This window comes from Notechis scutatus, chromosome 3 (assembly GCF_049901735.1).
Source record: "Notechis scutatus isolate UNSWTSFEM ecotype Mainland chromosome 3, rNotScu1.2, whole genome shotgun sequence".
In the NCBI taxonomy this organism is placed as follows: Eukaryota; Metazoa; Chordata; class Lepidosauria; order Squamata; family Elapidae; genus Notechis; species Notechis scutatus.
In genome coordinates, this window is record NC_142011.1 from 107178608 (window position 1) to 107203934 (window position 25327).

Below are 25327 nucleotides of genomic sequence, written 5' to 3' on the forward strand. Positions count from 1 at the left end.
AGCCTTAAGCTCCCATCTCTTATCTACAAAATAGGATTATTAAACATATCACCAAAATATAGTACATAGCAGGAGTGTATTGAATACTGCAAATGTACTGCACCAAAGTACATGATCATCAAGGTTGTAATATTTGAGAGAATTCAGAAAGATTGGTATAGTGGGTTAAGGTACTGACGTAGAAAAGTGCCAAACAGAAGTCTATTGATTAAGGCACCAGGCGACTATGAGTTCAAATTCTTCCTTAGCCATGAAAGCTAGCTGGGTGATCTTGGGCCAGTCCAACCACGGTTATTGTTTGTGGAAAGAAAAATGAAGAAGGAATATTGTGCACATTCACAGCCTTAAGTTACTTAAGTAATAAAGGCAGGATGACTAAAGTAATAAAGGCAGGATTAAAAAAAATTGACAACCCATAGCTAATCTACTTACTTTAAAAATATAACTCATGAAATGCCAATTAGAGTTAAGAATGGGTGGTATCAGTACTGTGGCTAATGTCAGAGGTATTCAGCAGAATGAAATTATGTTCTTCTTATATTGTACAATTTTATAAGTTGGAACCTCAAATTGAGTGTTTTTGTACATGAAAAATAAAAATAAGTTCATATAGAAAAATAGAATGGCACAAAGGAAAGCCATAAAAACCCAAATTTCTGATTTAGTTGTTAATGTACAACTAGAGATTTGAGAGGGCCAAATGGCATGTTGTGACTCTACATGGGTAGCCACAAACAATCACCTAGCTCCAACTCCAGTTAAAGGGGCATCCCCAAAAAACTTTCCAATATTAAAAGACAGGTAATTTAAAATATTAGCTCTACTCATTAAGCTGAGTATCCAGGAGATACCTGCTTTTTAAATTTTTGCTTCTTCTATATCTTTGACCCACTATACAGTAGATTTGACTGTATGGAAGATGAGTTTTGGGGGAAAAAAAACTTTCCATTTGGTTGAATCAAGTGCTTAAACTGAACCTGAATATTCATGGGGTAGGATGTGAAACCCAACAAACCAGATTCAGGAGATCTGAGTAGTTTTGGGGCAGACTGGACAGCAGAGAATATTCAGAATTTCTCTATCCAGGAAATCTTGGGAAGCCCTTAGGTATCTCAAAGTGTGACAAGAAAAGTAGCAAAAAATACGTTGCCCACAATATACATGAATCTGCATGGCAGATCAAGACAGCAATTCAAAACATCTGAAGTTAATGTAAATGGGCACATAAATAGGCAGGTAAGGTCATAATTACATGCTTTGAGTGAATGCTCTTATGGTTTTGTTTTTATGTATGTTAGAATGTTGGATTGTTTTTCTCTTTGGCCACTAGGTGGCTTCTTGCAAGCTAAAGGCAAAGTGGTGCTTGTGCGTATGTGAGCTGGGGGTGGGGGGCACCTCCAAGCTGCTGAAATTGAAGAGAAAGGAAACACGAATGCAAAGGGGTGAGGATCAAGTAGCTGCATTAAAGCTCTCGGCTCAACACAACGACCTGAGAGGAGAAATATGAAGCAATGAGGGTTTAGAGGAGATTTGTCCCAGCTGAGAGAGCTGACTGACTCCTACACTTCCCATTTACCTGATTCTGCTCCCCCTTATCCCCGCCTCCAGCTTTGCTTTTTGCCGGCTTCTCTCTCCTTCAATGGAAAGAAGACGAGTGGCGGGTTGAAGAGGACAGCCTAGGAGCTGCGTGACCTATCAGTCGTGAGACTCTATAGACTGCCGGACAAGGAGCACTCCTGTTCTCAGCTGGGCTCGGCGCTTCTCTTTCCAACCTGGGTAAGTCCACCGTCACTTGTTATATTTTGCATTGCTTGGGGTTTGCTTGTTTCAGCACCAGGGAGAGCGACGCAATAGGTTGCCGGCGCGCGCTCTCTCTCCTCCCCAGCTTCCTTTTAGGATCTTGGCAAGCAAGATCGCCCTTGCTGGCTGACGCAGGATACCGGAGACAGGTGTTTCTGTGCGTTTCTGTGCGTTCCAAAGGAAAAACGGATGTGTGGGGAACTGTCTAGGATCTCCTGGCTGTGGAAGAGAGTCCTTCATTTAACTCCTCCTGATGATGAAAATGTTACTGGGTCCAAGTTCAGCTTAGATCTAGAGGCTGAGGAGTGTGTGTGTGTGTGTGTGTCTTGGTTAGTTCATGGTTTTTCTGTATTGCTCTGCTGATGAAGTAGGATGGGAAGTGTCCAGATTTTCAGAACTCCATCCTCCAGGTGCAGAGTTGGCAGAAGAAGATAATAGGGAATGCAGTGGAAGAGTAATCCTTCTGGTGTGTAGATTGTATATGTGGAGAGGGAGGAACACCTGTATTTTCCCCTGGAAATGTGAGGCCTTGCTGCACTTTGTTTTGCCTGGACTTGTTAAAATGAGATTAAATTGAGTCAAGTTGCTCTCAGTGCCTGTTGGGAATGCAAAAAGCATCAGGGAAAATGCCAATTTTTGCATGCTAAATGGGCAACATAGTCTACAGAAGGATATGATAATTAAAGGCCCATCTTCTTTGCTATTTAATTTTGAACTCTGCTGTTACAACTCTTGCCCTACTTTCTGTCAGATGCTTTCTTAAACCTCATTTCCCCAAATATTGGGGAATATATGTTTGCTTGTTCTGGAAGAAAACAATAATGTTTTGCAGATAAATGGACTGATAACATGTAGTTATCTTTTCCTCTCTTCCTCCTTTCATAAAACAATCTATATGAGAAATCAGGTTTAAAAGAGCTTTTACATTGCTACAAAGGAAATTTCTTTGTTCCTATACATTTCTACTTTCCCATTCATTCCATAACCTATGCTATCTTTATGGCTTCTCTCAATTTCAAATGTCATTTGCTATATGTCATTCTTAGGGCTTGCTGTCCAAGAAAAATGAACTTGAAACTTGCGCCTTCAAGTGTCATTTTGCAGTTCTTCAGATATTGTTTTTGTTTGTCCTGTTAACTATTACCAATTGCAGTAAGCAGGAATCGTAAATCAACTTGTATCCAGTTTGAAACTTTCCTCCTTCCCAATTTTGTTTTCTGAGTTATGTGCCTTAGAAATCATGACATAGACTCAAACATCAATTTTCCTGATTTATGAATATGAAACTATTCAATTCTATTATCCCTTAGCCAGACCCTTCCTGTTTCTTATTGCTTGCTTTTGCACAGAGAAAGCTGCATTTCTTTGATCAATATTTATCTCTCATTTGTAGTATGTCTTTTCCTGAAACAAGGTGCTCAGAATGGCAATTGACTTTGTGGGATTAAGTCCTATTTTTAAAAGAAAAAAAAACAAATCAATTTTTTGTGTTATAATTGTATCTGAAGTCTTGATGCAGCTTTTTTTGTCTTCATGTTTGTGACACAGGTGGGATCTACAGCATTTCAATAGTTCTTTCTTCCTTGGAAATACTAATGAGAAATCAGATTTCAAAAAAGACCTTTTTTAATGTATTAATAAGTGGTACGTTACTTTATTCAAAAAAGTGCACAGCCATAGCAGAGGCTGAAGGAAAAGTTCTATGGAGATAAAAAAAAAAAAAACTTGCTGTACTAGTCACGAGTTTGATCTAATCTGATATCTACTGAATCCATCCTATTGATCATATGAACATGATAGGCACAATGAAATGAATCATGATTTACTGAATTTACCTAATTGCCTATGTTTGCAAAAGATGTCAAACAATAAAGTAACCACATTGAATGGGCTGGACTTAAGCAAGCTAGTATATTGTGTGAACTCAGTCAGTAGCAATTGATAATAGGAGTTAAAACCAAGTGCTCCTAAAACTGTTCTATAAGATAACATCATATGCTACCTACGGAGTCCCTTTACTAATAACCACTACTTCATATTTTATCAATATTTATTGTGGAATCTAAAATAAATTATCCCCTATATAAGTAAATCATTTAGAGGTGATTTAACTTTTGTTAAAATGATTCCATTTTCCTTTTGTGTAGGCTCTATAGAAATGGGAGCAAAATACTAAGAAGTAGCTATGTTGTTCTGCCAAAGCAAACTGAACAGTCTCAGGGCTTCTTAAATATGAGCAAAAATTAAGCTTCAATTTCATAGAAGAGATTAAAGGAGAGATTGTTGCTTTGAGACCAATCACCAGTTTCAGGATTGTGTGCATTCTTTAGTCTTGACTCCTTCTTTGGTGTCGCATCAAACCCACCCTTTTCCTGTTCTGAAACTTCCCTGTTTATTTATGACAACGGTTACTATAAAAGCATGCTATAGCAAAATCCTGAAAACCAAGATGATCGAATGAAGAATACAGTAGATTGTGATAAGAAGCTGACTTTTTCTTTAAAAAAAATGAAATATAAATAGCTTTCAGTCTTAAGCATTAAGTCAATATTTAGCAACAGAATAAGAGATGTGGGATATAACTAAAAGTACATTTTGAAAGAGAGGTTTCATAACAGTGGTAAAGGAGAAGCTTTCAATTTGTGTGCTAGTGAACTGTGAATTCTCTGGAAGCTTATCAAGTACTCATACTCAAAGAACTAAGTGGAATATCCCTAGATATTCTGCATTTTGTGATAAAATCTGTAAAGGGGATTTATCATCTTAATGAAACTGCATTGTATATTTATTTATATTTATGTTTATGCATTGGCATGGCCTCCTCCTTACATCGTATCCCATTTTCTCTGTTTTTCCTATTGTTGTTTTTCCATGCCCTTTACTGTGCTTCCCGATATCTTTCAAAGAACCTCCTTTTTATCTAATATAATATGAGAAACATATTAAATATTGTGTACCTTTACATAATACAAGTAGTACCAGCTGATCAGATTATCTGTTGAACAGAAATAGGAAATATTAGTGTATTATTTGTATATATTATTGGTTTACTGATTTAATTGCCACAAGTTGGTTTTGAAATCTATGTTTGGACACAAAGTGCAATCAAACTATAACTCATGAATATAATGAATAATATAGCTGTTTCTTTGAGAAACAGCTTGCGAAAAAACCTCCATCTGTCTCTGCAGTGCCCAACTACACAGGAATATTACATTTACATTCATATGTGGTAGCTGTAACTCATATTTTTTGATGAGTGAGGGGCTGTAACATACTTTCATAATCATCTGCAAATCTTAATATTTCCATGGAAGTTGTGCACAGATTTACCTGAAGAAGTATATTAAAACTAATAGTTCAGGATACTTTAAAATGCATTAACCTGGTTTTTGCTAGATTATAATTCTGTAGCTAAGTGGTACTAAATTCAACCGCTTGAATCTTAGATGAGATAAAATAAGAAAGAGAAATTCTCAAGTTCTATAATCATCCTAAAATGATTGGTCTAATCAATAGTACTTTCTGAGATATTTGAAACATGAATGTGGGGAAAAAGTTTTTCCATTTCTGTGGAAAAATAGAACTCCAACAAATCACAAATGAAGTTGAGATTTATTTCTCTTTCTTGTTTTGCCTCACCTAAGATTCAGGCTGTTAAATTTTGCATTACTTAGCTACAGTATTAGAATTTTGCAAAATAAATGTTAATACACTTTAAAGCATACACTATTAGTTTTTATACACTTCTTCTAGGTACAACTTCCATGGAAATCTTAAGATTTGCAGATGATTATGTAAGTATTTCATAGTATACCTGTTTTAAAGTTTGTACATCTGTATTAATATTAAGAGACTTTCTTTTTTTAATTCTTGGTTTCCCAAGGAAGAGAGAGAGAGAGAGAGAGAGAGAGAGAGAGAGAGAGAGAGAGAGAGAGAGAGAGAGAGAGAAATCACACCCAGCTAAATACTCCAAGATTTCCCTCCCTTAGAATTTTGCTCTATTTGATTAGCTTAAATAACAGACTTCACATTTTATCTGTTTAATCTTCAGATCCCTATCAGTGGAGTAAGCAATGGGTTTTGGGAAATGGAGCACTGTTATAAATGACTTAAACTCACATATGAATGCAGCTATTCACTGACCAAACTCTTGGCAGGAAGTAGCAGAGTTTAAAGCATTTCCCAGAAAAAAAGAAATGTTGTCATCGGGTGTTTTGGATTGGTGAGTGTACATGCTCAGCTTCTTTTCTCTTCCATCTTACTTTTAAATAGATATTGTTCTTCTTTTAATCTTTGTCTTCTCAAGAGAGATTCTTTTCAGCTCCTACATTACACGTTAAGTCTAATGAATGAGTGGTGTGGTGGCCTAATGGTGAAGATTTTCACCTCCCACTTGGAAGGTTGAGAGTTCAATCCTGCTTCTCTCCCAGGGTGCAAAGAGAAAATATCTGCTGCAAACTCCACGTAGGTGTCAGGAAGGGCATCTGGCCAGTAAATGCTCAACTCCATTCAGTCACCCTGATTTTATCTTGAATTAAAGGATTACAGGGTCATAAAAAGGGACCTTAAAAAGGGCGGAGGGCTAAAGAACATCATAGACTCTGTGTTTTCTTCTAATAACCTAATAAAGAATTTTCTCTAACTCAACCCCTACATTTAATAACAATAGATATTATTTTTACACTGAAAAAATGCCACATATGATGATTACATTGGCTTGTGTTTAATTCCATATATAAATTGTGGATTGTTGCAATTAATAACCACCTCCCAAAGCATAATCTTGCTCCATGCTCAACAAACAGATATATAAGCCTATCATTATACAATACATTATAAATCTGGGTGATTGTAAATCTGGGTGAGATTTGGCAGAATGGAACTGTAAAACATATTTGAGATATATGCTATGTTTCTTGGACATTGCACAATTCTTAAATAAGAGAGTGAAAAGAAAGAAGGAAGAAAATGATTCTTTGCTTGGCTAATTAGAATTTGGCTCAACTCAAAACTAGTTCTCTAATTATGGTCCACTTGTAGTTGAAGATATAGGCAGAAGTTTGTGCAAGATATTCCATTTACTTCCAACATTACTTGTTCTGGAAGAATTTAAATTTGTATAATTTGGAGGGTGTCTATATACATCATTCTTCACTTAATATTTATGTGGTCTTCATCTATACACTAAAAACTGAGCCAATGCATATTATGATGGACAAATGGAATATTCCAAGTCTTTTCAGACTTATTGAGCTTTATTGAGACATGAAATATCTTTCCTTCTTTCGATATTTAATGCACTTAACAAACGAGTATTTAATTAAGATTTTATGCAGTGGATTAAATGTTTAATGTTATTTAGTTTGACATTTGATTACTCTGCTTGTATTACAATTCATGATATTTTCATGAAAATATTTCATATTCTGATATACATAAATCATGTTGGAATACCATTCTATAGACAAGCTTATAAAACTAGCAAAACAGCACACAACAACCAACAATATAATATAATATCTCTACTTTCCAGTATCAACCCTGAAATAGCATACAAGGTTGCCAAGCTTTGCATGGTGGCATGCAAAATCAGGCAAAGAATAATTAAGACCAATTAAACCTGTCTGGGTATAGAGAGCCAGAAATGGCTCAGGCTCAGTATTAACCATTGACTTTGGGGTGTATATAGCATATCAGCTACTAAACTATATTTTTTTCAGGTTTCATAGGAGTGTTTAAGAGAAGTTATAATTTTTAAAACATGTTTGGGTCATTTTACTGTTGTATTTTCAAATATACATGTGTCTGTGTGTGCATATTTATTTATTTATATTTCATATTTCTAAACTGCCCATCTTCCTCAAACAGGGGTTGTTGATTTTATACTGCTATTTCAAAGTTTATGTTATCCAGATTGCCATTTTAATCTCTTTTCTCTTTGTTGCACATGTGAGCAAGCTACACACGTTATGATTTAATATTGTATTTTAGCCAAAGATTTTGTCCATATGTATCTTTCTTAAGTCTCCTGATATTGTCAATTTAGTTTTGGATGTTCTGAAAATTTGAATGCTAGTTCTCTTGTGCTGGTTAATGACTGTGATAAAGTTAAGTATAAGTTTATAAATCTTTGAAATATATGAATAAATAAATGAATAATCATATCCTGCTTTTCCTTGACTAACATAGAACATCAATTCTAGACTATATACAAAATAACTGTGTCAATGATTATAAGGGTACACTTCAAGTAGCTTTTAAAAGTGTCAGAGAAAATTTTCAATAGTTTTGTTTTTATACTTTGGTTCAGATTCCATTCATTGTGAGAGGATTATAGTATTTTTCTCAATTCTGAATATTTTAATGATCTATCATTTATGATGGCAACTGTTGTTTTATGATTTACATTAGGTTTTAGCCTATGTAATTCTGCTCAGAATCTTGGGAATAGTGCAATACTTGGGAATAAGTAATTACAATAAGTAATAAGTAAACAAATAATGATTGTTGGTTTTTTATGAACACAACCATTGCATTGGTAAAGAGATTGCATAGCAGTCAGCCAGATATTCCTGGAAATTTGTAGTACACATTACTACAGTATATTCTGTCCCAGACAAGACTTATTCTGGGATATGCTGCAACTACACAGGACAGGATTACTTAGATATCTATACCTAATAGCCACTGAACCTATGTCCTATGTTTTTAGTTAGTGCAATCAGAATTACTCCATGTAGTCCACCAAACAGCTGTTCAGTGATTATTGTATCTCCTCCAGCATCTCAGTATGTAAGCAGAGAGAAGAATGATGTTACAGGAAGGTTTAAAGCTTACTTCACCCATAACATTTTGCCAGGACAGCAAAAATGTTTCTCAGTCCCCATCTACCCGATTACATTTTAAAAATATACACATTATTAGAAGTTGCTTTTAATAATGAATCCATATAATTACAGCAATAGAAACACCTGCATGATTTTCATGCATCACAGTGTGAAATTAATTTGTGCAGAAAAATTGTCATGTGTAAAGCAGCCCAGATTTCTTTAATCAATCATTCATGCTAAGCTTCCTATTTCATATCTTGTGGGACAGCCTTATCTTTGATTGCCAAAGAAAAGTGCTGTGGCAAATCAAAAGGGAGCCATAACTTGGGGGATGAATTTATGGAGTGTTCAGGGTATGTTATAGAAGCAAACCCCCACCCCCCCAAAAAATAATTCTCCAAGATTCTCTAGCAGAGAGAAAGTTGGTTCATTCATAAAAAGAGGCAAGAAGAAAAGAAGAAACCTCAGCATTTTCTAACAAATGACACATCTTCTCTCCTGTGTTTATTAGCTTGGGTCTAAATAAATAAATAAATGGATTTAAATCTAAGAATGCGAGTCCTTCAGAAAAATGACCTCACAGAAGTGGGTCATCTTATGCCTGGATTGAACCATTTCAGATAGCAGAAAGAAGCTTGACATAATTAAGTATTCTCCTATTTTCCCAGAATACAATAGCAAGGCATAGTCTCACAAACAGCCATTCAATAGCAGCTTCAGCAGCAAGAGCAATGCATTGTTTAAGCACATAATGACAACATAATGCAAATGCAGCTGCTATTGACATCTGTGAAATTAGGTTAGATGCAGCATATTATTACTGAGTAATGATGCAGCCACCAATTTCTAAATGTATCAGTAATATGTCTTGATTAAGTGGCATTGTCTAGCTTTTGCTTTTTTTTTAATCTTGGAAAGAAGACCCATCCTATTGGTGCTGTTTTCTATCTTGGGCCAATACATTGTAAAGTTATGTTTGTGCTTGAGTTGGTTATTGAGCACATCCAGGGGCCGAACTATTCCAAAGTAAAGGGGTTGTAAAAGGAGCTCTCCTGCCATAAGTTTTGGTAAATGGGACCTTCGAAGGCACCCCTGAAGGGGCCAGATAGTTAATCCTAACAAGGACGTGCAATATTTCAGATAACCATTTTCTTTGCCCTATATACAGGTGGTCGGCCATAACTAAACCCAAAATTTCTGTTGCTTAATGACATAGTTCAGTGAATTACTGTAGTTGTTAAGTTAGTAACTCGGTTGTTAATTGAATCTGGCTCCCCCATTGCCTTTGCTTATTGGAAGGTTGTAAAAGGTGATTGGATGACCCCAGAATGCTGCAACCATCATAAATACATGCTAGTGTCTGAATCTTGATCACATGATCATGGGGATGTGGCAACATTCATAAGTGTGAGAAATGGTCCTAAATCATTTTTTTCCAGTGCCGTTGTAACTTTGAACAGTCACTTAACTTTGAACTGTTCTATTTCTGATTATTACTGTTGTTTGTACTTTAAAAAATCCTTTGACTCAGAGATGGTATTCAGCAGGTTCTGCCCAGTTCTGGAGAATTGGTAGTGGAAATTTTGAGTAGTTCGGAGAACCGGCAAATCCCACCTCTGACTGGCCCCGCCCCCATCTATTCTCTGCCTCCCAAGTCCCAGCTGATAGGCTGGGTCTTCCTTTGTTGCCCCCTGCAAATTTCTGGATACCTTTAAAAACAAAAGCTTATTTGTGCCATATATGTAAATTCTGTATTTATCAAGTCCAACAGTATCAACTTTTCTGTTTGGTTAGTCTAAAATTAGGACACTTTAAAAATCATTATTATTGTAGAAGCTATTCTAATTTTGATATTGTTAAAAAACACCACCACCTGTAGACTGACCTGTAGGATATGGCATATCCAGGGAGAGGGGAGATTTGCTATTATTCTTTAATGGATGCTGATTTCAGGTTCAGCTAAACTGTTACATTCCATTGTAGTAGAACTGTCTTTTTGTGAATTTTTGGAAATTTGGGAATGAAATTTCCTGCTACATTTTCCTAGCTGCCTCCAAATAAATTATGTTAGAAAGATAGAATCCATCATCATTATGCTTTTGGAAACAGGAAAAAAAAATGTGTTTCTTGAAATGAAATGCCAGGGACTATTCATAGCCTGATGTGACCATAGATGCTGCCACGAAGCTGTTCCCTTCTCTGAGGAGGGCAGAAAGAGGGAAAGTCCCCTCCCCCCGCCACACTGCAACAAAGATAGATCTGGAAGTAACAATTATAATACTAACAACAAATGTGGTTTCATTTGGTGCCATGGTGAGAGTGATGGTATTGCATAGGGATGCATCAAGAATAATGACCTCTTGATCTGAAGGAAAATGGAAACACCTCTTTGAAATGTCCCACTTATTTTAATAGATAGGAAGATATTAGCCAAGAGAGAGAAGTCACCCCTCTCTTGCCTGCTCGTCTGGGCCCAGGAGTGGCTGAGTTAACCAGAGGTGGCTGAAGATTTCTCTCTTCCCTCACTTAAAGTCAGATCTTGCCACCTTGTTTGTGGCATTCAGCTCTTCTTAGACGTGGTCTGTGGCTATTGCTTATGTAGCTCCCGTGTTTCTCCAACAATACGGCCTCCACCAATAGGAAGGCCCAGCATGATTTCTAGGCATGAGGTAAAATTAAACCCTGCCCCCAAAATTTAAACCATGCGTTTCCCCGCCATTTCTCACACTGTTTGTTAGAACAACATGAGGTGAAGAGAAATGGGGGGAAGGGCGGGGGGTGGGGTGGGGTGGGGAGAAAACTTGCCTTTAGGAGTGCCCTGCAGGTAGCCTAGGCTAAAATACCCCTATCTACTACCGATAGAACATCAGCCGATAGAAGCTCCCCGAAGGCAGAGTCACCAGCCACTTCGATCGGCCGGTAGAAGCGGCCTCGGGGTGAGCGCCCACACACAATCCCCTCACCACAAGGCCGTTTCTATCGGCTGATGAAAACTCCCCAAAAGCAGAGTCACCAGCCGCTTCAGGGAGAGGCGTGGCTGCCCGTGTCCCCTCGCCATTAGGCAGTGTCTTTCGGGCGATGGAAGCTCCCCAAGGGCAGTCACCAGCCACTTTGATCGGCCGGTAGAAGCGGTCTTGGGGCAAGCGCCCACTCACACTCCCCTCACTGCGCGGCTGCTTCTATCGGCCGATTGAAGTGGCTGGTGACTGCCCTTGGGGAGCTTCCATTGCCCGAAAGACACTGCCTCATGGTGAGGGGAGTGTGTGTGGGCACTCCTATCAGGAGCGCCCCGTGGCCAGCCATGCCTTGCCCCGAAGCGGCTGATGACTCTGCCTTTGGGGAGCTTTTATCGGCCGATAGAAGCAGCCTCGCAGCGAGGGGAATGTGTGTGGGCGCTCGCCCTGAGGCTGCTTCTACCGGCTGATTGAAGTGGCTGGTGACTGCCCTTGGGGAGCTTCCATCGCCCGAAAGACACTGCCTCATGGTGAGGGGAGTGTGTGTGGGCACTCCTATCAGGAGCGCCCCGTGGCCAGCCATGCCTTGCCCTGAAGCAGCTGGTGACTCTGCCTTTGGGGAGCTTTCATCGGCCGATAGAAGCAGCCTCGCAGCGAGGGGAGTATGTGTGGGCGCTTGCCCTGAGGCTGCTTCTACTGGCTGATTGAAGTGGTTGGTGACTGCCCTTGGGGAGCTTCCATCACCCGAAAGACACTGCCTCATGGTGAGGGGACGCGGGCAGCCACGCCTCGCCCTGAAGCAGCTGGTGACTCCCATGCGTTTGAGGAGCTTTTGTCGGCCAATAGAAACGGCCTAGTGGAGAGGTACGTGCGCATGGGACGCTCTAGGTGAGGGAGGAAATTAAGTCACCCCCGAAAAGATGGCCTAGCTGTTTTTTCAGGGGTCAAAAAAATAAATAAATAAATAAGGCCTGGCCTTATTTTGTGAGAAACACGGTATTGCTAATGGCATGGCTCAGCTTCTATGGGTATTAAGGCTGCAGCTGGTATTACTACACAAGCTGCCATCTCTATTTCCCTGCCATGGGTATTGAAGTTTAACTGATCTCTGATATAAATATTGTCATTTCCAAGCTGAGTTTCTGCTCATCTGGCACTAAGGTCTTCCTGGATGGCATTTTGTACATTCTTTGTATGTACAGGCAGAATTGCTTGACATGTTCTATCTTTGATGGCAGGATTAATCTAGGCTAGTGGGAGGAGGAAGGAGCAGATGGCTCACAGTCAGTTTGCTTGCTTTCCTCAATCCTCATTATGCTTCTACTTTCTTCTCACAGACAGCCAAGTATGATGAGGGCTCATACAGAAGAAAATATTCAGTGCTTATTTGAATGTCTGTTTTTCTCTCATCTATGTATCATCTATCTATCTATCTATCTATCTATCTATCTATCTATCTATCTATCTATCTATCTATCTATCTATCTATCTATCTATCTATCTATCTATCTAATCTGTCTGTCTATCATCATATCTGTCTGTCAGTCAATCAGTCTGTCTGTCTGTCTATCTATCTATCTATCTATCTATCTATCTATCTATCTATCTATCTATCTATCTATCTATCTATCTATCTATCTACCTACCTACCTACCTACCTACCTACCTACCTATCTATCTACAATATCTATCTGAAACTTGTGGTGCCATCCATTTATGTCTGATGCTGTTCTTAGCACTGCTTCCCCTCCTTCCTATCCCTCCTTGAAGTCTTTGGTTTCCTTTGCCCTCACTGTGATTTAATTGCATTGGATATAATGGGCAAAAGAGTGGATGGTTTCACTATAGGAGATCATTCCTTTGGAGACCACTTTGGGGGAACTATAGGGAATGCTGGCTATCCTGTTGGTTTTTTTAAAATATAGGTATGTGCATGGACATTTCCCAGTGACAGCTGGAAGCTTCCTTGAGGTGGAACAGTGCTGAATTCAGCTCTGAGAAGATGCTTTGCTATGTAAGAATACAATCTCGCTCACCTGAAAACCTCTCCAAATGAGACAGTCAACAATATTTCATTTCAGGATAATGAAATGGACTGAAGGTACTCTTGATGAACTCACCCATTCTTCTGGCCAAGAACTGGCCCAATTGCCTCAAGTGTAATGTTCAAAAATATCTGGAGGGCTAGTCTGCTGCACTGCCTTAGCAGAATCAATTCAGGATTTCAATGAGTCTGCTTTCAACTCTTCTTGCATCAATGCATATAGCAATAGCAATAGCACTTAGACTTATATACTGCTTCACAGTGCTTTACAGCCTGCTCTAAGCGGTATTGCCCCCAACAATTTGGGTCCTCATTTTACCCACCTCGGAAGGATGGAAGGCTGAGTCAACCTTGAGCCTGGTGGGATTTGAGCTGCCAAATTGTAGGCAGCTGGCTGCAGCAGAAGTAGCTTGCAGTACTGCACTCTAACCACTGTGCCACAGAGGCTTCTATATGCCAGAATAAAACCTCAACTTAGTTCTTGTTTCAGCTTGAAAGAGAAGTAGTCTGGATAATGGCAGCTTATCTCCACTGCGGGTGCAAGGAAGCTATTAAAATGGTTCCCTTCAAAACTTAGGAAATGTTATAGATCCCTGAATTAGAATTAAGTCAAATCTGATCCTTCTACTGAGACTCTTATTGATCTGGGGAATGGGATCACACAACGAACCACTTAACCATTACCCTAAGAGCATTTTCTGGTAAAATGATGAGATTCTTTCTGGTTTATTGAGGAGTTCTGTGCAATAAATAGGCTATAAAACCTCTGGAAGACAGCTCTGTCAGGAGGCCAACTTGAACCACATTAATGGATGTAATCATTTGATTGGCATGTTGTGCTGAAGGCTACAAAGAAACTAATTTTCTTTGCATAAATATGTTGTTGTCCTCTAGAATTGCTATTTTTACTGTAAAATGTTTTGAAATGCTTTTGCACAGGAAGCAGAACATAAATATTGTACGCTATATAAAACAAATACCATCGTATTATACTATAATGAAACAATTAACTTTTGAAACAAAATGATCTGGATGATCACAGACAGGGTGGCTTTAGTTTCTCTGTAAACAAGTGAGAACAAGATCAATAAAAGAAAGGTGAAAAGTGATTGCTAGAAGTTGTCCTTGGCAGAATAAAATGTCAGGAAAAAAACTATATATATATATATATAGTCTGTCTATCATCATATCTGTCAGTCAGTCAGTCAGTCAGTCAGTCAGTCAGTCAGTCAGTCAGTCAGTCAGTCAGTCTATCTATCTATCTATCTATCTATCTATCTATCTATCTATCTATCTATCTATCTATCTATCTATCTATCTATCTATCTACAATATCTATCTGAAACTTGTGGTGCCAACACACACAAAAACCATTTCAAACAAGCTGAGGAGGGGATTGCTAACTTATAATGTGAATAAATATGCTACATTTAATAGTAGAGGGCCAGTTCAGTGAAATGGTTAAGGCACTAAGCTAGAAACTGGGAGACCATGAATTGTAGTCTTCCCTTCGTCATAAAGCCAGCTGGGTGACCTTGGGACAGTCATCTTTCTCAGGTCTAGGAAGGAAGCAATTGCAAACTACTTCCAAACTCCTGCCAGGAATACCGCAAGGGCCTGTCTGAGCTGTCACCAGGAGTCAATAATGATTTGAAGACAGTCATGCTTATAAGTAACTGGTAAATATCCAAGGATATATGACAGTTGATTAGGCATTTTGGCAATGCGCTGGTTTCAAATCCAGCTCACTTTCATACCCTTGTTGCTCTATGAAAATTAAGCTTGTTTTATATTAGCATGAGATTAATTTTAAATGCAAATTACCTGCTTTTCAACAGAAGCCAATATGACGTATTTCTGAGTAGAGTTGTGGCATATTCCACCATTAATTCATGAGAAGTTACTTTTCAAACACTGATGCCACCAAAAGGCACTGCCTTTCAAACTAGGTGAGCTGATTTGCACTTTGACAGACTACACACGAGCCATCTATACTGTGCAGCATCACACACTTAAAAATATGATACAGCATCTCCCTGTGTTGTCTGAAGCTAAGCATGTCTCAGTCTAGTCAGAGCTCTGTTGAAATTCTATGAAGGATGAGAGCACCAGCCCTCTACCAACTCAACTCCACAATACATGCCTCTGCCATCATAACCCTTAGTAGCAAACAAGGTGCACATTGTTCTTTATACTTGCAGTTCTCTGCCTGTCACTCATTATTTCTCTCTCTCTTTATTTTCTGATACTCAGGGAATGTTCAAGGTAGGACTTACAGGGTATTTTTTAGAACAATTTCTTCGACTGTTCTCCTTCTACCAACTTTATAATGTGTAATGTGGTAATTTATTTTGATTTATAATACTGCCATTTTAATATTTACTTTGTAGTTTATCCTCAAAGTCTGGATTGGGACTATATACACAATGGCGCTAAAGTACACAATGTAAACAAAAGTCACACTGAATTCTCATCTACTTGTGCAACATAATAGACAATTCTGTCATGCCCCTGGTGGAGACTGACTCTGAGGGAAAGGAGGAACAGCTGATAAGGAGCGGAAGTGTGGCCCTGAAGGTTGTGGAGGAGGCTGGGGAAGGACAGAGGCCAGCTGGGCAGTCAGAGGAGGACTCAGGCCCATCCCCTCTCCATCCTAGGGCACGTAGGGAGGAGAGGATAAGGGAGAGACGTGGTCTACGGGGGAGGAGAGGGCCTTGATCTTCTTCATGCACTGAGGCTGTGACAACTGGATAAGAGGACGGACATGCGTACGGGTAAGTGCTGGAAACAAAGCGTGGAAATATCTCTAGTTTATTGTTCCTCTCTGAGTTTGGCATCCTTCCCAGTGTATGTTCTGATATCTGTGGACATCTTCAAGCCCTTATCTTGCCTGGTTTGTATTGTTTTTTTACTCTTTATAATTTATATACATTTTTAGTTTAAATGGCATTTCCTCCTTCTTGTAACTGCTCATGGGGGAGTTTTTTGTCTCCAGTCAAGGATATTTGGAGCTTGAAAGCAAAGTGAAGGAATAAAGGGGGACTACTTTTTGTGATTGTGTTTATTTTGTATCCCACCCTGGGGATTTCTTTCTTTCTTCCTTTTTTTTAACAAATTTTATTCAGTTTTTCACATAAAAACAAAAATCTCTTTTTAGTGGACAACATATTTCCGGGTCATCACCTTTACATACAAATATGACAGCAATTATATATTCATATATGCATACTTAATTCTATTATTACCTTTTCCATTCCAAATTTTCAGTAAGGAGAGAAACAAACACATTAATTCTAGCCTCTTTCATTAATCTCAATCGAAAAAACTTTTTGTTTCATTTCAATTATTTCAAATATAATCCTTTAATATTTATTTTAAAAATAAAGATAAACAATATGTGTTTGCCTAATAATAATAATAAAAAAGTTACCAATGTCTCTCCTTGCTTTTAATAGTCTATATTAACTTGTTAATTTAGTTGGTTCTTTAGTCTGACATATTCCCTTTCCATTACACATTCTTTTTATAAATTCGAGATTAATACAAATTTTAACACTAAAAACAAAACAAAAACAAGTATAGGTTCCCCCCTTTTACTGTTTTGAGTGTGACACCTCAATAATTAAAATATACCTTTATTCCCTCATCTTGATTCCCAATAAACCATTATTTTTAAGAAGTTACAATAATAATCGTTACATCTTTTCATTTGGATTCCGCAGCATATTCCCCTTGATTTTTAATAAGAGTTATCAGTATCTATATTACCCTATTTTCTAAATATTTTTAATTGCAGAAATACTCTTATTACCCCTTGTCACTCTGCAGAATCTCTTCCCCCTCTTTTCCCCATATCTTTTCTCATTCCAGTTTATATCCCTCTCTTTCTTAATATCTTCCTTTCCCCTTTATTGCTGGGTCTTTCTGCCTTTCCTGACTTCACAGGTATTCACCCTTTTGATTGCCGTCTTAAATTTCAACTTTTTAACCTTCCTCCTTTCCCCACTTCTTTGTAGTGTTCTTTGTGTTAATTGTCTATTTAAAATGTCTTTTCTTTGAATCGACTCCTCCTCCTCTGAAGCTCTTTCTTCTCGTTCTTCAATCGCCATTTCCATTTTTTCTAACACAGAGCAAAATGATTCGCCTTTCCTGTAGTAATTCTCTCATATTTTTAAGTTCCATTTTTGATTCCCGAAGAGATATCATCATTACACACTCTTATATTTTATGATCGTTAAAGTCCACACACAAAAAAACCACTTTTACTTTCCTTCTTTCTTCTTTCAGTTTTCTAAAGTTCTCAGTTATTCCAGCCCAGGGTCTATACCAAAAACATCAATCAATCCCACAGTCAGTCTTTCCTTGCTTTTTTCTTTATTCTGGTTCTGCTTTCACTTTCTAAGATTCTTACTTTGTTTCAATATTTCAATATATGTTATATCCACACAAGTTCATTCAGAAACAGGATGCTTTCCGTTTTGTTTGAGCTCAAGTTTTTGTCAAAAGGTGGCACTCTCCATTATACAAAGTCTTCATCTCCCCCCCCCTTTTTTTTATTTAGGGTTTTTCGAACCTCAATATTCCAGCACAGTCCAGTCTCCAATTTGTAAACTTTATTATTATTATTTTTTGACAATCTTAAGTCCAGCTTTATTTTATGCCTGTTTATTCCCAAAATATTTTAGTCCAATTTAGTTAAATCTTTAGTTCCAGCTTCTTCCTTTCCCGGTTTGAAGCCCCACTTAGCTGTCAGAAATATTTTCTTATTTTTCCCTGTTCCTTTGTAATTTCGCTGCTCACTTTTCTTTTCTTAAAAATTCCATATTACCTTAATCCCGGGGTATTTTTGTTTAGTTGTATTGCCCAGTTGTCCCGGTTCAGATGTTATCCACCTCTTTCTTCCCTCCTGCACAAATCTTAATCCAGCTGAGTCCTCCTCTTCGGGGTGGCCATTTTAAACCACCGTGCAGTCGTCTTTGGGGAGGGAAAAGACCAAGCCCGGGGGGGGGGGAGATGCAGCTCCCCTCAACCTGGCTTACAGCTTCCCCTTACTCCGCTGCCCCTCCAAGGCAGCTTCAGCCCCTAATCATAATAATCGGGGCTCTCCAACGAAAAAGCATGGACCATAGCCGCAGAGAGTAGCGATCTATGGTCCGTCAGCGAGGAGGCTCTTTCTGAGCCATGAGCTTTGTGATTTCATATTCATCCATAGAATAAGAATAATTTCAGATGATAATGAATATCAATAAGAAAGAAAATCATTGCACTTAGCTTACTTCAGCAAGAATTCAGCAGTAAGTTCCTGATTCCATAAATCATAGGTTTGGAAGGAAATCATCTAGTTCAACCCTCTATTCAACACTGCAGCAATGTTTCTCAGCCTTGTCAACTTTAAGATGTGTGCACTTCAACTCCTGGAATTCCCCAGCCAACATGTCCACACACCTTAAAGTTGACAAAATTGAGAAATACCGCACTACAGTATTGTTGACACATAACCATTCAACTTAGTTCAGCCTGAACAAATGCTCTACAGTATATTGACTTTATCCACGCAGGGAGTATTCCATTTTTCTCAGTCCAAATCAAATGAGGATGATATATAGGATGATGTATGTTGATGATACATATATGTGGGTATATGTGAATGTTCTATTGTTGATTTCTATACCAAACTCTGAAAATAGTTTGCACTTACACATATACATAATTTGATCAAGTTTGACCTTTTATCTCCTTTTTTCCAACTGCAAAGAAACGAACAAACACAAAGACAAACCTTTTGTAGCTTGACCCAATTCCAAAGGCATAATATTTCTGGCTCTTGGATGCTAAACATATATATATATTTAAAACATCAGCCTTTAGGCTGAAAAGGCTTCCCTTTTTAAAAATAACTTATGCTTTTTTCTGCCTCTAAAATCACTGGCTGTGCATTGTTTACTCTGATTGTAGAAGCAAATCCTTTATTTGGAATGTGTCTGCTTATCCTTTCTGAAGCAGGACTTCACAAAAACTTGGGGACAGTTTTTACAGTGCACAGGCCTTCCCCACATTTATATGCCATCCATCACCATGATAAGTCTTTCACTTGTGGCTTATAATAGACCACCTTTTCAGCCAAACAAAATTTGTATCCCAAATGGATGGAAGTTATGAAAGATGCAATAAAGCTTCCATTCAAAGCTACACACATATTTACAGACATATAAATGAGGTTTAATACCATTGAGAACTCACCATAAAACAGCAAAAGACTTTATCCATCATGCATAGATCAATGTGGCAGGCAACAAGCCTGCATTCTGGCAGCAGATAATGTGGGTGTCTTGCACTTTTAATAAACAAAACACGAACCTTGGTGAAAAGAAATAGAGTTGGAACTTTTTAAAAAAAGTGTAGGTTCATGTTCTTTGCTTTTTGTGGTCAAACAGTACTATCTAAAACAGTAGATTTTATATGGTGGAAACATAGTGTACAGTTTGTCTCATTTTACTATAATCAAAAGTCTGTATTTGGGCTGTGTTTGTTTGAAACAATAGAAAATATTTCCCTCTATTGATAGATTTGACTGTTTGCATATGTTGCCACTAGAGAGTGCCTGTAATTCTCCAGCCCACAAACAAATTCACACATTTCTATAGAAACAGTGATACTTGATGACACCACATTTCTGTGTGGTGACTTCATAAATGGAAACAGTGCATGGGGATCCATACAGCTTCTTTGATATATCCTCTGTTCTTTTATCTCCAATTTCAAATAATCTATTAGCCTTTATAGGATATTTCCTTAAAATCTAAGTAGGCTGAAATTCAGTATATTAGACTTTGTCAATAGTTCAGAAGATTTGGCTTAGCTTAAAACCTGTTGCTTTTCACTTTGCCCCCCACACCCATCTGTTAATTTCATTTGGAGGCATTTAATAAAGCCATGCTTTCCTGGCCCATGCAGTGCTGTCAATCATCTCTATTAGGCTCTGTACCCTTTGAGTCTTAGATCAAAGCTACTTCAATTCAAACAACCTCTATGGACTACCTGTTTCTCAAACGTTATAGGCTGCCATATACACTGCTCAAAAAAATAAAGGGAACACTTAAACAACACAATGTAACTCCAAGTCAGTCACACTTCTGTGAAATCAAACTGTCCACTTAGGTAGCAACACTGATTGACAATCAATTTCACATGCTGTTGTGCAAATGGAATAGACAACAGGTGGAAAACATAGGCAGTTAGCAAGACATCCCCAATAAAGGAGTGGTTCTGCAGGTGGTGACCACAGACCACTTCTCAGTTCCTATGCTTTCTGGCTGATGGTTTGGTCACGTTTGAATGCTGGAGGTGCTTTCACTCTAATGGTAGAGTGAGATGGAGTCTACAACCCACACAAGTGGCTCAGATAGTGCAGCTCATCCAGGATGGCACATCAATGCGAGCTGTGGCAAGAAGGTTTGCTGTGTCTGTCAGCGTAGTGTCCAGAGCATGGAGGCGCTACCAGGAGACAGGCCAGTACATCAGGAGACATGGAGGAGGCCGTAGGAGGGCAACAACCCAGCATCAGGACCGCTACCTCCGCTTTTGTGCAAGGAAGGACAGGAGGAGCACTGCCAGAGCCCTGCAAAATGACCTCCAGCAGGCCACAAATGTGCATGTGGGTGCTCAAATAGTCAGAAACAGACTCCATGAGGGTGGTATGAGGGCCCGACATCCACAGGTGGGGGTTGTGCTTACAGCACGGTGCAGGACGTTTGGCATTTGCCAGAGAACACCAAGATTGGTAAATTCGCCACTGGCGCCCTGTGCTCTTCACAGATGAAAGCAGGTTCACACTGAGCACATGTGACAGACGTGACAGGGTCTGGAGACGCCATGGAGAACATTCTGCTACCTGCAACATCCTCCAGCATGACCGGGTCAGTAATGTGTGGGGTGGCATTTCTTTAGGGGGCCGCATAGCCCTCCATGTGTTTGCCAGAGGTAGCCTGACTGCCATTAGGTACCGAGATGAGATCCTCAGATCCCTTGTGAGACCATATGCTGGTGTGGTTGGCCCTGGGTTCCTCCTAATGCAAGACAATGCTAGACCTCATGTGGCTGGAGTGTGTCAGCAGTTCCTGCAAGACGAAGGCATTGATGCTATGGACTGGCCCACCTGTTCCCCAGACCTGAATCCAATTGAGCACATCTGGGACATAATGTCTTGCTCCACCCACCAACACCACATTGCACCACAGACTGTCCAGGAGTTGGGGGATCCTTTAGATCCCTCAGGAGACCATCTGTCATCTCATCAGGAGCATGCCCAGGCATTGTAGGGAGGTCATACAGGCACATGGAGGCCACACACACTACTGAGCCTCATTTTGACTTGTTTTAAGGACATTACATCAAAGTTGGATCAGCCTGTAGTGTTTTTTTCCACTTTAATTTTGAGTGTAACTCCAAATCCAGACCTCCATGGGTTGCTAAATTTGATTTCCGTTGATAATTTTTGTGTGATTTTGTTGTCAGCACATTCAACATAATGAACCAAGTATTTAATAAGAATATTTCATTCATTCAGATTTAGGGTGTCTTATTTTTGTGTTCCCTTTATTTTTTTGAGCGGTGTATATACTGAGGAAAATCTCCTGTGCCACTTTCCCCCCAGGCTACAGGTTGTTAACATTGGTTTGACAGCAACAAAGCCTGGAAGAAACTGGCAGTTGTCTTCAGCTCCCAAGAGAAGCCTAGAATTTGGCAAAACCCAACTCTCTGAACTGAGGAAAACATGGTCAAGCCAGCTTATCATATCAATAAAAGTTCATACAGATTAATTTCTAAAGGTCAGCAGCTGTTCTCTGGCCTCTCACACAATATAAACTGAATGTGCAATTTTCAATCCTATCATTTTTATTATTTTGATTTTGACTATAACACCAGAGAATTAGAATTTTAACTCTCCTTTAGTTTCGCCAGAAATCCACATCAGTAGGCTTTTAAAATAAAAACATAAAACAAAATACACATTTTATATGAACCTTGTTTATTCTGCTTTCAAGTCTTCTCAGATTTTGGGTGATTTGATTCATCGTTCAGTTTTAAGGCATTTGGAGTTCCTCAACCTTTCTGGCTTTGCAGACCAGTGGGCGGGCAGGAGAGGGGGTGGTGAGTGGCAGGTACATGTGAGTGGCAGGTACACGCACACACCCACTGCTTGCACAAATGGAGCATGCTCTTGTCCACTGCTGGTGCAAGAAGGGATAAGCATGCCTGTGCTCACCCAGCACTTCCGCAGACCAGTTCTGAACTGCTCAAGGCCCAGTAGTGGGCCACGGCCCAGGGGTTGGGGACTCCCCGATGTACAAAATTCCTGCCTTAGTGACGGTCATTCCAGACAAAAAATGGGATGAGAAATATACAATGCTATCTTCCACCAGGATTAACAGGTAGTACAAGCATGGACATTGCATGATAAATGCCCTGTATGAGGTTCCAGAACCCTAAATTTTCAGCTGTTTTCAACAGTAGCCAAGAGACAAAGGCTTATGGCAAGGGTCTTCAAACTTGGCAAGTTTAAGACTTGTGGACTTCAACTCCCAGAATTCCTGAGCTAACACGACTGAAGGAGGAATTCTGGGAGTTGAAGTCCACAAGTCTTAAAGCTGTCAAGTTTGAAGACCCCTGGCTAATGGCATGCATTCTATTCTTAAAATACCTCCAGCCTCACCAAATCCTAGGTGCAATGTGTAATGAGATCTAGCTATTACTTTCTGCAGCCTTGAGAGGTCCAAATAATAGGAGAGAGGAGGGAGGAGGAAGAGGAGAAGATTTTCCTCTGCTTACAAGAGAGATCTGAATCCACTCCTGGAAAGGGGAGGGATTGAAAGTAAGTCAAGAAGAACCAAATTATTCTTCAGACTTCTCTGCTCCAGACTTCTTCTTTCAAAGCTTCCCCCTCCCTCACTTTCATGGGAAGAAACAGTGTACTATATGAAGGGATGGGAGTCAATCATCTTCTCTATGAATAGAGAAGAACTCAATCTACAAAAAGTCTGCCTTGAAAAGGGGAATAGAGCTTGTCTGGGATGTATCTCAGAAACCACACTTCTCAGGAGGTCATAACACCTCTATCCAATGTCCTCATTAATTCTGTTATTCCTCTTCATATTGTTAGCAGCTGTGGAGAGGAAGCAGCTTAAATCATTTCCATGTCAAGCAGGGGGAAAGGTTAGGAGTGGGAATTCCTGTATGCTTATACTTATACCTATTATCTTGTAAGCGATCGTCAAATCAAATCAAATAAATAAAATAAAATGTGTCCAAAAGGAGGACAAGAGTTATCCCTAGCCGGGTCTGATTCCACTGCACCGTTGCTTCTTTCAGCAAGGATGGGAAACCCTCATGCAGGCAGACATTGGAAGAGGTCCTCCCACATGTAAATTTGCCTAAATTTCTTCTGATTCTTGTTAGATATTTTACTAGTACATTCTTCACAAATGGAGTTATGATGTAATGGTGAGCATTTAAATGAAGGTAAATGCATATAATTATTTTATTTATTATTTCTCTAAAAGCATCTCTCTGTTAAAAGCAGTACTTCTTTTTCAATGCAAAGATCTTATTTATTTATTTATTTATTTATTTATTTATTTATTTATTTACCAAAAATAGGAATTCATCATATATGTGATACACCAAGCATTTGTGAGCTTCTCAATTTCTGGCTTTTATTTAATAGTAATTCCAGATGGAGTGTGTTCAGTATTGATGTACTTACACATTTTAGCCCCATATTTGAGTTAACATCCATTTATCTGGTCTACGTTGCATGATTCCAACCAATGATACTTGCTCTCATACTTGTGTTAGAGAAGAAAGTTAAAAAGGTACTTCCTTCACTTTATTTACTTCCACTAACACTGAGGTGGTTTTCATAATGTGGGAATTATACCATTATATTTTGAGCCAATAAGAAGGGCTGTGAGGGGTCCTTGGTATTCTCTGAGCTTGGTTGTTTTCTTTCAGATGTTTCAGTATCCAAACTAGGTAACACCATCAGTGTTGATGATATTGAACACTGATGATGTTACCTAGTTTGGGTAATGAAACATCTGCAAGAAAACAACCAAGCTCAGAGAGCACCAAGGACCCCCATTTCAACCCTAAGCTATAAACATTTTCCTTTATAAGAAGAGCTCTATATGAAAAGTTGGTAGTTATGCCACCACACCACTACAATTAAAAAGTGGATCTTGGCTGTGAACCAATTCAGAAGCAGCAAGATGGACTTCTCTGCAATGTCTAGATTTACAAACAAAAGTTGAACAAGAATCAGCCTGTGATCATAACTGTAGTGAATTTCAGGATGGATTAGGAAAAGACAATTTGAAAATACCGCAATTTAATGTAAATGTGTAACATACAGGCTTGGAAATGAATAGTCTGGGGAATCTGTAACACTGAAAGTGGAAAGGAAAATGCAGAGTGGTGCAACCTCACACTCATGAAGTGACTGTTGTTGTCACATAAGTACTGCTTGTCTTTTCTTTGCTAATTGCCAGTATAGTAATAACACACCTCTTATACTGACTGAAGATGAAACAAATGCAAGCCAGGACAGAAATTGGTACCTGAAATAAGTCTGCAGAAGAAGAGAGACAAACAATAAGGAAAGTTAGCAGCACGGTGTGCTCAATATTCCGTATTTTCCA

At 38.9% G+C, this 25327-nt stretch overlaps 1 protein-coding gene across 3 annotated transcripts in view; it reads left to right on the plus strand.

The window, feature by feature from the left end:
* Nucleotides 1-1377: 1377 nt before the first annotated feature.
* Nucleotides 1378-25327, plus strand: part of TNR (tenascin R) — a 481637-nt gene continuing 457687 nt past the window's right edge. For all 3 annotated transcript variants that reach the window (XM_087960907.1, XM_026669153.2, XM_087960908.1), the window contains exon 1: nucleotides 1378-1776. The gene's annotated coding sequence lies outside the window, so the exon portion shown is untranslated. The remainder of the gene's footprint in view (nucleotides 1777-25327) is intronic.